At 41.0% G+C, this 14506-nt stretch overlaps 1 protein-coding gene across 3 annotated transcripts in view; it reads left to right on the top strand.

The window, feature by feature from the left end:
• LOC125323053 (cytochrome c oxidase assembly factor 1 homolog) overlaps positions 1-14506 on the top strand; it is a 60800-nt gene that overhangs the window by 26852 nt on the left and 19442 nt on the right. For all 3 annotated transcript variants that reach the window (XM_048297622.1, XM_048297614.1, XM_048297630.1), the window contains one exon: positions 8919-9119. The gene's annotated coding sequence lies outside the window, so the exon portion shown is untranslated. The remainder of the gene's footprint in view (positions 1-8918; positions 9120-14506) is intronic.

Genomic DNA, 14506 nt, shown 5'->3' with positions numbered 1-14506 from the left:
AACACTTTCAGGCAAAGCATGAGATGAGGAGACGCCTTGGTGCTGGAGGGCTCTCAGCTCAGCATCCCTGGGCAGTGAAACTGTTTTGCTGCAAAGGAGAGTAGACAAAATTTTCGAGCACGCTTGAGGAGTCAGATGAGTTAGGCTTTTCTGCAAGAGTGATTCTGGCTATTATGTTTCCTTTCTTGAGATGGAAGATAGCTTTCTTAATTTAGGCAATGGTTTTCCAACCTCAGAAACCACAGGGTTCCATGTGAAATTTTGGAGATATCCTGCTCTCCATGTTGGCCAGTCTATTCCCACTTTTTCTTACTAGCATTATGGCTCTTGGTTATAAAAGGAAAAAAAACGCAACATGTTTTCTTCCCTCTTTTCTTCACCGTGTCTCACCTCAGCAGGAGCCCAAACCAGTCTCCTATGCCTACCACTTGGAGCCAACTGCTGTGGTAGGAAGAAGGCAGGCACCAGGCCAGCTACCGGTTGCAGTGCCTGTGCCAGCCCTCATCTTCCAGCCACTGCCCTCTGCTCCCTCCATGGCAGCCGTTCAGTCGTGAACACTTAGCAGGCAGGAGCAGATACTTGAGGAAAAGCAGTGGGCTGCCTACGGATCATGTTGGTCACTTTTGCAAAAAAACCCAACAAAACAATGTCCAAAATATTCCCAAACTTCCAAAGCTCTCTTCTGTGCTGGTTCTTAGGCACTATTAGTTTTCATCTAGTGGCATGAGATTGAAAAGCTGTCTGGAGTAAACTCCTCATATCTGGGCACAGTGTGTTACTGTGTGCCTTTACTTTAACAGTGTCCTGAAAGGACCCTTTTTCTTTATAGGTATAAACTGAGTAGCTAGAAGTACAGGTAATTAGGTTCATTTAAATTTTAAAAAGGTTTTACCACTAGGGAGGAAATATGTAGGTTGAAAATAAGGAGCAGAGGAGAAATTATTTCAAGTTTCACAGTTGACTTTGTGCTGGAACAGATTGCTTTTTCCCAGGTGCTTATCTGCTGTTGATGGCTTTTGGCATTGTGCATGTGCAGGAAGGCAGAATATGCAGCTGGACAAGAGGGCTGCATACAGAGAGAACATTTTTGACCTTGCAGCAGCTTCAGATGTTGCAGTTCCTTCTTATTTCTTCCCATGTCCTTTGTTTCTTATATAGTTTCCTTGCTTGACATAGTTTAGGGGCTGGGCCTCTCGGTTGTTTTTTTCTTCCTTTTTTTTTTTTTAATTTTTTTCCTTTTTTTTTTTTTTTTAATTCATGTTGTTGGTTTGCACCACTTCTGATAGATTCTTTATCACCTGCTCCCTTCAAGGCAAACTGCAGGGCTGCTTTCCTTCTGTAGCAGCTGTGCTGGAGGACTGCTGATGAGGAACAAAATGGGAGCTACTGAGCAGTCATTTGAAAGCTGGCTATTAAAAAGAAAAAAGCTAGCTAATTAGAGCTTAGAGGAAGAGGCAACACTTTGTGCAAAAACACCAGAAGGTAGGCCCTCCAAATCCCATACACTCCCTCTAAATAGCTATAATTAACCCCACAGTATTCAATTTATTAATTAAAATTTAATTAATATTTTCTGTCCTTGACAATCATTTTAGAGGTGGTCAGGAAAACATAGTGGCAGCTGGTTTTCCATAGAGCAGCAGTGGCATTCAAAAGGGCAGAGCCACAGGAGACTCATCTCAGTCTCCTGGTCATACCTGTGATAAAAGAGCTGAAACTGGCTTCTGGATTTCTGGGAAAGGAGGGGAGGATGGGAGATAATGCAACCCTGGTGTTCTCCTGCACGCTTCTGGACATCACCCTACAAATGTAGGACTCGCCTGGATTATCTGAAAGTGGGAGAGAGCAGTGGAAAATGGGTGTCATCGTTACTTACTCACCAATTTCCACACCAATTGAGGGCTGCTGTACAGCACTGTGTTTCACGTGGTTTTGATGTTCTGCTTGGTGCTCTGGCTGAGTAGAATGAGAGACCTCTCCTGAACTTCATGGACTCCATCAAAGTAGAGCAGCTATTGCTTAGAAATGCTGTGGCTGAACTTGGCACACTGCTGTTCTTCTCCAGCAATGGGTTTCCTGGTCATTCATACTACCCATGGTCAGTGTGCCAGACACGCATCATTGTCAGAGCACTCTTCTGGAACAAATCCATTGGTATCCCCAATGGGAAATGTGAGTGTTGTCAGCTGTGTAGAGCACTCCAAGGTTTGCTTCAAACAGATAGGATGGAAGATACCAAATGTGGAAGATACCAAATGTGTTTCCTTCAGCAAGGGCAGTGCTTCATCATTATTCAAGGTTAGGCAATAGCATAATTTGTGCCCTCACCCATTTCTAGAGCACAACATTTTTTTTCCTGGCATTATAGTTTTTTGACACAGCACTGCTGTGATGGCCTGCAGCATACACCTGTTAGTACTCTTCATAATTTGAACTGGAAAAACCCACCAAGCCCATGAGCAGGAAATACTGACTGTTAGCTACAGGGTCATGAAAAGAGATGTGAGCTGAGCACTGTGCAGCGTGGCTGCAGCCAGCCCACTCTGTAGGAACCAAACTCTTAACAGTGTGGTCATGAGCCATCCTGCAAAAACTGGCCTGTGAGAAAGGGTCTGCAGTACAGGCCCGGTGAGAATAGCCATGAGGTAAAGGATGTCTTTTATTCCCCATTTGACAGAAGGGTGCAAGAGAATGTACTCAGAGTGTGTTGAAACCATATCTCCCAGGTCACAGGGGGAAAGCTTTCAGTACATAACTGTTACGAGCAAGTGGGAGAGGAGGTGGGCCACACAGACCATCATCACGAACACTTTCTCTCTGCTCCTCTGGATTAAACATGAGGGGTTAGGTAGATTTTTGGTGTACCTTGGTGGCAAGGCCCTTGGTTAAGGCCCTTGTGGTAGTGAAGTGGCATGACATCTCTCAATCCCAAGGAGGCAGGCACAAGCTGTTCAGTGCTATGAGGCCAGAAGTGCTTCCAAGAACTCCCAGAAGCAGAACTGGAGTTTTCCAGTGAACATGAGCAATAGAAAAGATGAGTATCACAATTTGTAGTCTCTTTGGCCTCCAGACTTTGGTGCATAAATGCAACTTTAGGGCCATCACAGATCCTACTTGTATGGTCTGTCCTATGGTCATGCAGGGAACCAGCCTCAGACCCATAAGGCCCTGAGTCACATCTCCCATCAGATGTGTTTTCCCAGGTGTGGCAATGTGGGGCTGGAATGAACAAGTTCTCTACCTTTGTGTGAGAAGAAGTGCCCCTGATGCCCTGCAAAGGTGCTCACACAGGGCTGTCCCCATTCTGCCAGCAGCAAGGCCAGAAGGGTGGAGATGAAGATGCCATTGCTATTGCAGTGGTTCTGTTGGCATCAGGCTGGGACATGGGATGTGGCAATGTTGAGTCACAGCAGCGTTTAATCTTGTGTTGCCACACGTGATGAAGCAGGCCCGATCCACTGTTATACTGTTGGTGATTCCAGGTAAATTTCAGCAGAACGGAGGGAGATGGAGATAGATGCTGAGAATCACTGTACGCTTCACCCTGAAATGAAGCTCCAAAAGAGCACAGTAGTTGTCCAATGACTGTTAGAACTGTTGCCTGGCCTTGCATGCATCATTTAGTCTTGTCTCTTTTCTTTTCTTTTCTTTTTTTCTTTTCTTTTCTTTTCTTTTCTTTTCTTTTCTTTTCTTTTCTTTTCTTTTCTTTTCTTTTCTTTTCTTTTTTCTTTTCTTTTCTTTTCTTTTCTTTTTTCTTTTCTTTTCTTTTCTTTTCTTTTCTTTTCTTCTTTTCTTTTCTTTTCTTTTCTTTTCTCTTTTCTTTTCTTTTCTTTTCTTTTCTTTTCTTTTCTTTTCTTTTCTTTTCTTTTCTTTTCTTTTCTTTTCTTTTTTCTTTTCTTTTCTCCTTCCTTCCTTCCTTCCTTCCTTCCTTCCTTCCTTCCTTCCTTCCTTCCTTCCTTCCTCTCTTGTAAATAATTTTAACTGAATTTTTAGAAAAGTACTTCAAAATTCATCAGTTTCTCTGATTTTTGCAAAGAGAGTAGGGGGAAAGAACAAACCCCAGGCAACTCACTGCTAAGTTTTGAATTTGACATGCAGAACAACAAATTCATTCAAAATGAGCTTTGCTTTACTGTTAGTCATTTGTACCAACCTGCAATTAAAAGGCTCAGCATTTGTTCTCATCGCTTTCTAAAATTACATTTTCCACTTCCTAGGCCCTGGCCTCAGGCAGTGGGTTTTTGGAGCAATCATGCCGTGGTAATTAATGTTTAAAGATGAATGTTGCAACTTCTAAAACAGTGTTGCTGAGTAAACATATGGCAAAAAGGATACAAAAACTACAAGGCTTTTTACTGGAAGCTGCAGAGTTTGGAGACATTATTCTTAGAGCTCCCAGCTACAGTGCATTTGATTACCCCTTTCTCCATTCTTTCAGATGGAGGAGACAGCCATGCTTAAAAAAAAAGCAGAGGAAAATAAGTATCGCCTCTAATCTGTCATTTTTTTGTGCTACTGACTCATCACCACAGAAAGCTTGCTGGGAATGGTTAACTCAGAGAGAGGAGACAAATCTTTGACATGGTCTGTAGCTCTAACATGACCATTTTGGATTTTTGCAAAAGAGTGGGAGGACAAGAAATAAAACATGAAGGGAGGAAGGGGTAAAAATGGAATGGGAGAGGGCAAATTGTAGTAATAAGTTCCCTTCCTATGTCACGTCCCTTCATTTGTCATGAGTCTGCCTTTTCTCTGTGGAAGCCACAGCTTCCAGTCTGTTACTAACCCAGCTGGATTTACCTGTGACAGCAGCCCATCCTACACAGGGCTTCTGTATGTGAGAGAAGTGCTCCTCAGTAGCATTAGCTGAATCTCTCATTGAAGCATTTTTCAGTGCTTTAAAAGTTAAGTTGCTGTATCGCCCCTTTCTAACAGAAATCCTTAGCAACTGAAAAGGCAGTTGGGAAAATCAGCAACTTCAGCATTTCAGGAAGGGGAAAGGGTAGTCTTGATTGAGATTGCCTCCCTACTTTAGGCATCTGACTTGGGCATTGCAATCCTGATTCAGACCTTTTGGAAGACACACCTCATGTCTAATGTTTCCCAATAGGTTGGCATGATGCAGCTGCCTCTTCACCTGAGACTCCTGAGACGGGAAAAGTGGGAAAGCACTTGCAGTCTCATGAGTGATTTCTGTAAAAAGGGGCAGAGGGTCCCACCGTACCATGAGAGGGGTGCTGTTTTTTGCACACAAAAATCTTTCCTGGTCTAGCAAAGGCAGTGACAAAATCCTAAACAGATCAGCTGGAACAAGAACAGAATACTGCTTTGGACTAGTTTTCCTTATTTTTTTTTTGCCATCTTCTTTTCTTTCTTCCAGAAAAGAGAATAAAATTCCCAATCCAACATTCAACTGTGAGGTTGGCTAATCAAGTTTGAAGCAGGTGCTTTGGGCTTTGTTACTCTTTGATACTGTTTTTGCTCAGAAGAAACCAAAACCCAAAGAGCTCTTGGAAGAACTCACTGTGTCTGATTCTGCATTTAAGTGGAAAAATGGAACCTCCCAAATAATCTTGCCTTTCTGGAAGTGAAGTTCAGGCTCTAAGAAAGATTAGTAAGAGACTCATTCAGCACTAGTCATACTCATTTGAGTAACAGGCAAGTTTCTGCCTGTGCTCACTTCTAGTATTCATTATAAATGTGTATCAGTGACTTCCTAAGCAGTAATTCCAGAACAGTAAATGAAGTATTGTCTTCTGCTTTAATAATTTTCCTGTTCTTTTAGCATGGTTTATGTACCATCAGCATGCTGATACATTAAGTGGCTACTAGTGCTTGGCTATTTTATTATCCATTGCTTTAGTGATCTGTCCAGACTCCTGATCCTAAAAGGATTAAGCTAATTTTTAGATGATTTTGCTGTTGAAGCACAGTGGTTTTGAATTGTTTTGTTTGTTTGTTTGTTTGTTTTTATGACCTCTTTAAAGGTTTTCCAGTAAAGATGAGGGCCTATTTGTACTAAATTTATGCCTGCTTGCTCAAAATAGCTTGCTTTTTTTTTAATGTTGATTTTTCAGAGATCTCTTAAAAAACTCAAGTCCAGAAAGCACTTCTGCAGGATACAGGGTGCTTCAGTTACACTTCATGTTAAACATGATACAGATCATTCAGATCATTCAGCATTTTGCTAAAATGAAGCAAATGGAATGGAAAATACTTTGGTATTAAAAGCAGTGTGTCTTTCAAGAAATGTTTAATCCTAAACAGATCATTCAAATGGAGTGTAATAAAGACTACTGCAGCTAATGAAAAGATTTTGTTCAACTCAGTGGGTTATCAAACAGGCAGAGATAATATGCGTGCCCTTGCTAACAGTGTTCACTTAGCTGTGTTTCCTTTCCTAGACTGGAAATTAGATTTCCTTCTCCATTGTTTATATAGAAAAACTCAAATTATTCAAGAAGATCATGTGGGAGCCACTGTTTTTAGAAGAAAGAGCTGCATTTGAATAAAAGATAGCACTCAACTTCATGTTCAGCCACTTAGCAGTAGCCAAAATAAGCATCCTTGCCATGTTTTTGAGCTGAAGCACTACAACAGGCTGTATGTGTCCGCTGCACACACCCCGTGCTGCAAGGAAGGACTGTGCAAGAGCCTGCACCGATAAACAGCAAGCAGCCAGCTCACACGTGTGTGTGCATGTATTCCCACTAGTGAGCATGTGCATTAAGCCACCCACGTTTATACACCTCAGGCTGGAAATGTCTATCTTTTCTTTTTTGCTATGCTTCATTCCCAGCTTATTCCAAATCTTGTCCCCAGACTTGACCTTCTTTGTTCTTACCTTGCCTACTTTGAAGGCTTTGGACCTGAATTGAGCAGGTTCCTAACATCTTCAGCTGTCTCCGGACCACACTTCGATTGGTACATATGTATGTAGAAGGCATTTTGAAAGATCTATGACTGTTGATTTCCAAGGCTGTTTCATAAGGACCAAGACTCAACAAGAAGTAAGCAGAGGCACAAGAGCAAATTGGTTAGAGGCACAGTCACCCTTTGGGTGATATTTGGGTGATATTTTATCAGGGATTAGGATAAAATTTAGGGATCTGGCTTTTTACTTGGCACCACAGCATAATTTGGTGTCCTTATTTTGTTTTGTTTCTTGTTCTTTCTCCTCCATATTTCTTCACCTTTAGAATTAAAATGGCCAAGGTAATTTATGCTCCAAATTTATTTTCTTGTTCTGAAACTTGCAGTGAATACTGTAGGTTTTTCTCAAGGAAAACATTTCTCTAAATCTTTCTCTTAAGGTGCCACATACAGAGAGTTTCTCTCCAGGAGTATGGGGTAGGGAGAAAAAAACTCTATTAGTGAGCCTTTTGCTATGTAACCTTTCCTTAAAATGCCAGCAACTGAGCTTCCACAGAGAGAACAACAAATATTGAAAGAGGAATGTGAAGGACATTATGAAACAAGAAAGTAAGAAAACTTGCTCAGACAAGTTTCTCAGGAAAGGTGATGTAATATGTACTGTAGAAAATCCTAGCAGTTGACATAACTAAGTTTCTTTCTAAATAGCTGTGGATGCCAGCAAGCTGGGAGAAGCGAAGTGTACAGCTGGGAATACAGCTGAGCAGACTGTTTTGTCCAAAAGAAATATAGTAGGTGTAAAACTTCTTTTCAGAAGATGTCATTGAAGTTTAATTGAAAAGTGTCCTTTTAATTAAGGCTGAGTGACCACTGAATGAAACTCCTTTCTGTTGAGGCTGTTCTTGGTGATACTGTAAGATTAACTCCTGCAGGCTGGCAGTACTCAAGAGGCTGCTGTTGGGATGCCATGGTACACAGTTCTGTAGCAAGTGCTCAGTCCCATTCATGGACTTCTGCCGATGTTTATCAAGCTTTTTAACAGCTGTCTTGAGAATTGCCCAACTTTTTATTGATTGACTTGTTCATATTTCAGCCTGGTTTCCTACATAAATGACTGTTCTCAACCCGTGTGTTCTGCACGTGTCTACGTCTGTATATATAAAATTTGGGAACCTCCCTCTCTGTTTTAACTGACTTGACAAAGACACACAGGGTCTTTGAGATAATGAAAATATTAGAATTTTGTGGCAGCACATGGCTGAATACTGGAGAACATCTGGATCTTCTCTTCAGGGGAAAGGCTGCAGGGAACTATGCTCTCTGACAGCCTTGGAGACTCCAAAAGGGCCAGACCTGGAGTATGTCAGGTGATCTTATTCCATTGCTCACACAGCTTACAAATTTAAAGGTCTTGGTTGCAGACTGGAATGTTTCATCTTAAAAATCACTGGTTCCTCTACTTTGTTCTTCCTGGTAATTATAGAGCAAAATAATGCATGTGCAGAGACTGATACACTCAATGTGCCATTAGAAGTGCCATTTTCAGGTAGGTTAGTTCATAAAAGTTGGATAAACTGCCAAACAAGAAGTCCCAGCTCATGGACTACTGTGGATTTTTTCATCATTACAGAGGAAGAACTGTATAGGTGGAATGTCTGTTACAAAAATTCTATTTAGTTATGGGGCTGACATACATGGTCTGTTACCTCCATTTTACAAATACTGTTAGCACTGTTCAGGCAGCCAGCCGGCATAGTTTAATGCAAAAGAGTGTGTGGTTATTTTCATAAGGTTTCTATGAATAAGGCTGGAGAAGGCTGCAGGAGATCCATAAGGTTTTTGATGGCACTGCTTTCATGTCAACATGTCCCAACTTCTCTCTTTACTATAAATGGGTTATAAGGAAAACTAAGGTGGTAGGACTGACAGTGCTAGATGTCTTTGAATGAGAGGTTGAGTGACCATGTTGGAGCCTTAGGAATGTTTGAATATTCTTCCCCTGTCTCTGATACATACCCACTCATACATTTTCTCTTTTGTTTTAGGTGGAGTCTGGATAAGAGCTGTCAGGAGGGCTTTTTATCCAGTTTGAGGCTGAGTGATAGCAATCTTGAACCACAGTTTTAGAGGAGTGGCACCAAAAAGCCTGATGTTAATGCTGAGTGCTTTACAGGACGAGTAACACTCCCTGCTTCCTCAGCTGCCTGAAAATCAAGCCATAGATACCGACCTTCCATCCATATAAGGTAAGTCAAGGCTGCATCAAGCATGACTGAGTTTAAAATACAGTTATCAGCTATCATACAACTGTTTGAAATGAAGCCAGGGGAAAAATCACTAGAGTGCAATGCTGTGTAGAGGACACTAATATTGCCAGATCTCTCCCTGTTGTGCTAAAACTACAGTAAGTTATGTCTTGTTAGTACACCCTAGTGCTGTGCTGAAGTTGGGCTACATTTCAAGAGCTTCCTAAGTTATAGCAGTGCTGAGGCTGGAAAACTGCAGTAGAAAAAGCCCTGCTCACTGCAAAACACAGACATGCTACTTGGCCATGACAAATGTTCAAGATTTCTTTGTGCAGCTTTAATTTGCTTCCTAAAATGCAAAGTGCAGCAGACATCTAAGCTGACTGTTTACTTAAGAAAATAAGTGGCAGTCTACTTTTTTTTTTACTGGGGTAAAAAATCCAAGGATCTCACTTCTTACCCATCAAAGTAACAACTCTCTATTCCTAAAGACACAGTCTCCAGAAAGGTTACTGTATACTTAAAGAGACCTTTCAAAAGTAACTTTCAAAAAAAACCAACCCCAAACCAGTCCCTTCTTCTGGAATACAGTATCCCCAAAGTATCTCTTAAGGTTACTGTATCTCTAATATAAACCATTCAAAAGCCTCAATTTGGGTTTTCCTTGTCATTTGCTGGGCTCCATTTAACAGAACGTTTCCCCCAGCTGAGGCTTGATGGCAACAGTGATGTGGTAGGAGGAGCAGAGCAGCTGGCTGCTCTCATTTGACATAGAGATGAAATCCAGGCTCCAGTTAGCCTTTAGGCCAACATTTGATAAAAGTCTCATGTCACACTCGCATATGAAGCCCTTTTCTATTCCCACATAACCCACATGCATACTCTTGTTTCCCTATAGACATTCATTTGTGGCTTGAAAAGCTCATGTCAGATATGAAGCTATTAAAATCTTTCATGATTTTTTTATGTTTATTTTTTTTGGTATTTGAGCACAGTTGCTAGAAGTGTGAGAATGGTTGCTGCTCCTGTTTTAATTTCTTCACCTCTGCACTCCTCAACCAGATGACATTTTAAGCTTTTAAATGGTATAGCGGGGAGCACATTAAACATCAGGTCTGAGAGAAATGGGAAACAACATGATGGGACTGCAGCTTTGGGTGCTGCAAACAGCCCAAATCTCCGTATTAAAAATTAAACACTTTTTTAGTTTAAAGTGTGAATGATCCCTCAAAAAGCTACATGAGATCCCTTTTCTGGGTGATGGAATGTATGCCTGCTTAGTTTGCTTCCTATGAGGTTATTAACACTTGCTGCATCTGTAACTGCTGGTTATTGAAGGAAGGACTTAACTCCCTACCAGAACCCTGGGACTAATCAAAACATTGCCATTAACGTTTAATGAGAAAGTTGTTGCTTTCACCAATAAAGTGGCTTAGACTCTTAGTCACCTAAAGCACAAATGGCACATACTGCATCATAGTTAACAAGCAGATTTTGGAAAAAAACACAGTCAGAGGAGTTCAGCTTGTTGCATAAGCTCAAAATAACTGGCTGATTTCTTCTTACGTTCCCCACCAGTACTGGATATTATGTATGCTAACTAGTATTCATCTCTCAGCAAAGTATCCAGACATTGTAGGGCCAGTTCTTTCTTCCAGTAAGAACTCTGCATCATAAAACACCCCAGACAAAACGTGCCCAGGGGAAAATCCCATGCTTATAGGAGCTTCCAAGCCCTTTCAACCATTTACTTCCCTAGCTGCTTGTCTTGGGTGGAGGAGAATGGCCTGTTAGAAAGGAATGGCCAATACAAATGCAAAAGAACAAATAAGACACTTGAGGGTGTGTCTAATGGATCCAAATATCCAGGACAGCAAAGAAGTATTGCTCGTCATCTGTGCCGGCCTCAAGCAGAGGAACCAAACTGGTAAATTTTAGCTCTGTCAGCCAATTCTGCCGTTTTGGAACTGGGACTGGATTTATACTGGAGGCATCACAAGAGGAGAGTAACATTTTGGATGCTGTGGGTCCTCATTACTAAATTTATAAAGATTAAAATAAACTACCACAGTTTCACAATGCCTTTACCAAGAGAACAGTAAGAGCAGTGAATAGTGCATTTTATTGCAAATGCTTCATTTAACAAAGATTAAATATGCATCTGAACACTGTCACTTTGAGATACATTCCTCTAATCTGACTTTGCACCTGCTTATTGTGGTATAAATCAAGAATTGTTCTACCAAAGTCAGCAAAGTCATTATCTGGTTTTAAACTAAAAAGAGAGAAAATCTTGCTTTTTACTTCTGCAGCAAATCACATTCAATTCAGTATGAATACAGCAGTATGTTTAAGTGCAATGCAAGAACAGAGACAATTGGAAAATCCATGTCCTAAATTCAGTACAGGGTTCTGGAGCTGAATTTCCATCTGAGCACTCTTGAACACTGCAGTATCAAACCTCCTTTTCCTGCAGTGTAATCTAGTTTATTTTCCTCAGAAAATATATTTCCCTTTTTGTAAACAGAGGCCACATGAAACACGTGGCTATCTTCTGAGCAAAAATCTCAAGGACCATGGCTTATACATATTAAAAAGCCAACAACCCACAAACTTCTGTTTTGAAGCTAAATGCAGGTTTTTAGTCTATCAGCATTTTTATGCCATGCCAGTTTTTTGCATAGTGGAAAATATGCACCTTTAGGAGAATAACAACTATAAGTTGTTAAAAACCGAATTATCTAGGAAGGTAATTTTTCTCATTTTGAAAGTGGCTTGTCAGATATTAGTGAAATGAATTAGTCACTTAGCACACCTTTCACAACCTCTAAAAATTAGATTATGGCCTATACATTCCCATGAGTAACAGGAGCAGCTCTCCTCTTTGTGTATACAGCAGTATCACTCCACAGTTTCTGATTACGTTTTATTCACATGGAAGCATAAATCTGTCATAAATCAGTCCAAAGCCTAAAACTAACCAAACCAGTTCATATTTCTCACATGAGCTATTCTATTTGCATGCCGTTCCAGATTAAACATTTCTTGTTGTGATGTAAAAAGATTCTGGATACATGGTACTCAATGGAAAAAGGTTACAGCATGACATTTAGAAGATGTATGTGTGAAGAAGAAGGGAAAGCAGGAAAACAACAGGGAAAGAAAGGAACATTTGCTTTTGACCATCTCAGTAGAAGAAAGTGAATTGAGCAATACCTACCCAATTCATCCTTTGCTTTATCCCTCTGCTTACTGGAACTATTCAGAGTAGAGAAGTGCAAGCAGGATCTCATCAGTGTATGTAAATATGTGAAGGGAGAGTGTGAAGAAGACAGAGCCAGGCTCTGTCCAGCAGTGCCCAGGGATGGGACCAGAGGTGATGGGTACAAGCTGAAACACAGGAGATGCAGTCTGAACATCAGGAAACATTTTTTTCACTGTGAGGTTGACAAAGAGCTGGCACAGGTTGCCCAGAGAGGTTGTGGAGTCTCCATCCTTGGAGATACTCAAAAGTTGTCTGGACATCATCCTAGACAACCACCTGTAGGCAACCATGTTTGAGTGGGGATACTGGAGAAAGTGACCTCCAGACACCTCTTCTGACCTCAGCCCTTCTGTGATACTGAGATGCTGCTTTGGTCTCTTGTCCGTGAGAAAGGGAGGCAGCTTATTTTCTTAGTTGGTTCCCTTCAATCAGGAGCAGCAAATTTCAGAAATGCAAAGGGTGCTCCAGCAGCCAGGAGTTCTGGAAGAGACCCCAATAAGCACATAAAGTTTGCAGTGGGAAGGAGTGGAATGTAGAGTCAGAATAGGCAACTTTACATCTGGAAAATTAATCGAAACAAAGCAAGAGAGCAAGAATTACATATTACTTCCACTTCAATCACTCCAAGAAACATTCCCATCCTTATTGTCTCAGAGAGGGAACTGGGATGTAACTCATAAATATACATCAAGTGTCACCTGATGACTACAGCTTTGTGCCAGTGGCTTTGGGAGCATAGGAGGAATGCTGAGAGCTACTGTGAAAGGACTTGTCACGTACAAAAGCAAAGCAAAAAACCTGGATGCCTGAATGTTATGATGTTTAATTTCAGTGCAGACAACTGAGACTTTGGTACTTTCTGGGACTATAATCATATTTTCCAGACTGATTTACCATATCATTCTCCTGCACAGGATGAAGCTAAGCACATCAAGGGGTGCTTAGGTCCCGGAGTTTTATAGTGCCAGTTGCTGGTGCTGCAACACTTAGCTCTGGCCCTAGACAAGAATCCCAGACTTTGAGGCTGTACTGTGTTCACACTGGAAGAAACATGGTAAAGAGGGTCACATACCTCCTCCATCTCCTGTGACTAGCTTGTCTTCTTGAATGCCAGCTCTCCTACATCTTAAAAAGTATCTGAACTGGACTTAATGCAGTGCAGGGCAGCTGAAGAAGTTAAAAGGCAAGTTCAGTGCCAAGTTTAACACTGGATCCTTCTCTTGGCTCACATCCTTCCTGGTAAAGCTTCCCATGAGCATGGCAGGACAAGGTAGCTATTTCTTTTTCTTCCTTAAGTGAATATTGCAAAAGGACAGTGCTGAGGAGGCTGAAACTTTCAAAAACATAAACTTTGTAATGCTGAGTTCAAGCAAAAATGCAGCACTTTCAAATCATGCCTGGCACATTAAGGTAACCCTGACAAGCAAGATACAGAAGTGCAAATGCAGCTTTAATGTAGAAGTAGCAAGCTTCTGTCTGAAAATACAGCATCTTGCCAAGTTACAAAGAGGGCATTTTTTCATACTTTGCAGTAGACAATCCTGTTATCAAATGTGGTGGTGCTGTTGAAAGTGGAGGAGGAGCTCTTTTCACATCTTTTTCTAGACTATTTCTGCTTCTAATAAATACAAGTGCCTGCTGAAAAGCTCTGTGCTAAAGTGCCTGGGTTTCTTTAATGGGGATCTCAGAGGAGCACTGCTGGGGTTAACATTCTGTTTTTCCCAGGCATATACAAGTGTATTGCAGAAGGCACTATACAACTAGTGTTCACAGAGTTTATAATTTCCTGTTGGAACAGCAAAGAAAAGAAGGTCATTGATTTAAACCAGAGAATACAAATTATTTCCTGCCCACAAAGCTGCCAAATGCTTGGAGTTATTGATTTTTTTTCCTCCCTGCTGCTAACCAAACACTTCTGGTCCTGTCATGGGCATCATCAGCTTATTGACTAAGTAAACATAACCCGTTAAGCTGAACATTTTAAAAATAATAGAAAATTATAGTGGCTTTAGTAAAAAAAAAAAATACAGAAAGGAGAGGAGAGGAAAAACAGTTCCTGAAGTTAATTAACTTTTATGTAGATTCAAGTTTCTACAATATAGATTTGCATCCAAATGAGAGA

Source organism: Corvus hawaiiensis, chromosome 1, assembly GCF_020740725.1.
Source record: "Corvus hawaiiensis isolate bCorHaw1 chromosome 1, bCorHaw1.pri.cur, whole genome shotgun sequence".
In the NCBI taxonomy this organism is placed as follows: domain Eukaryota; kingdom Metazoa; phylum Chordata; class Aves; order Passeriformes; family Corvidae; genus Corvus; species Corvus hawaiiensis.
The sequence above is the reverse complement of the archived record's forward strand: the minus strand, read 5'-3'. Positions and strand labels throughout refer to the sequence as shown.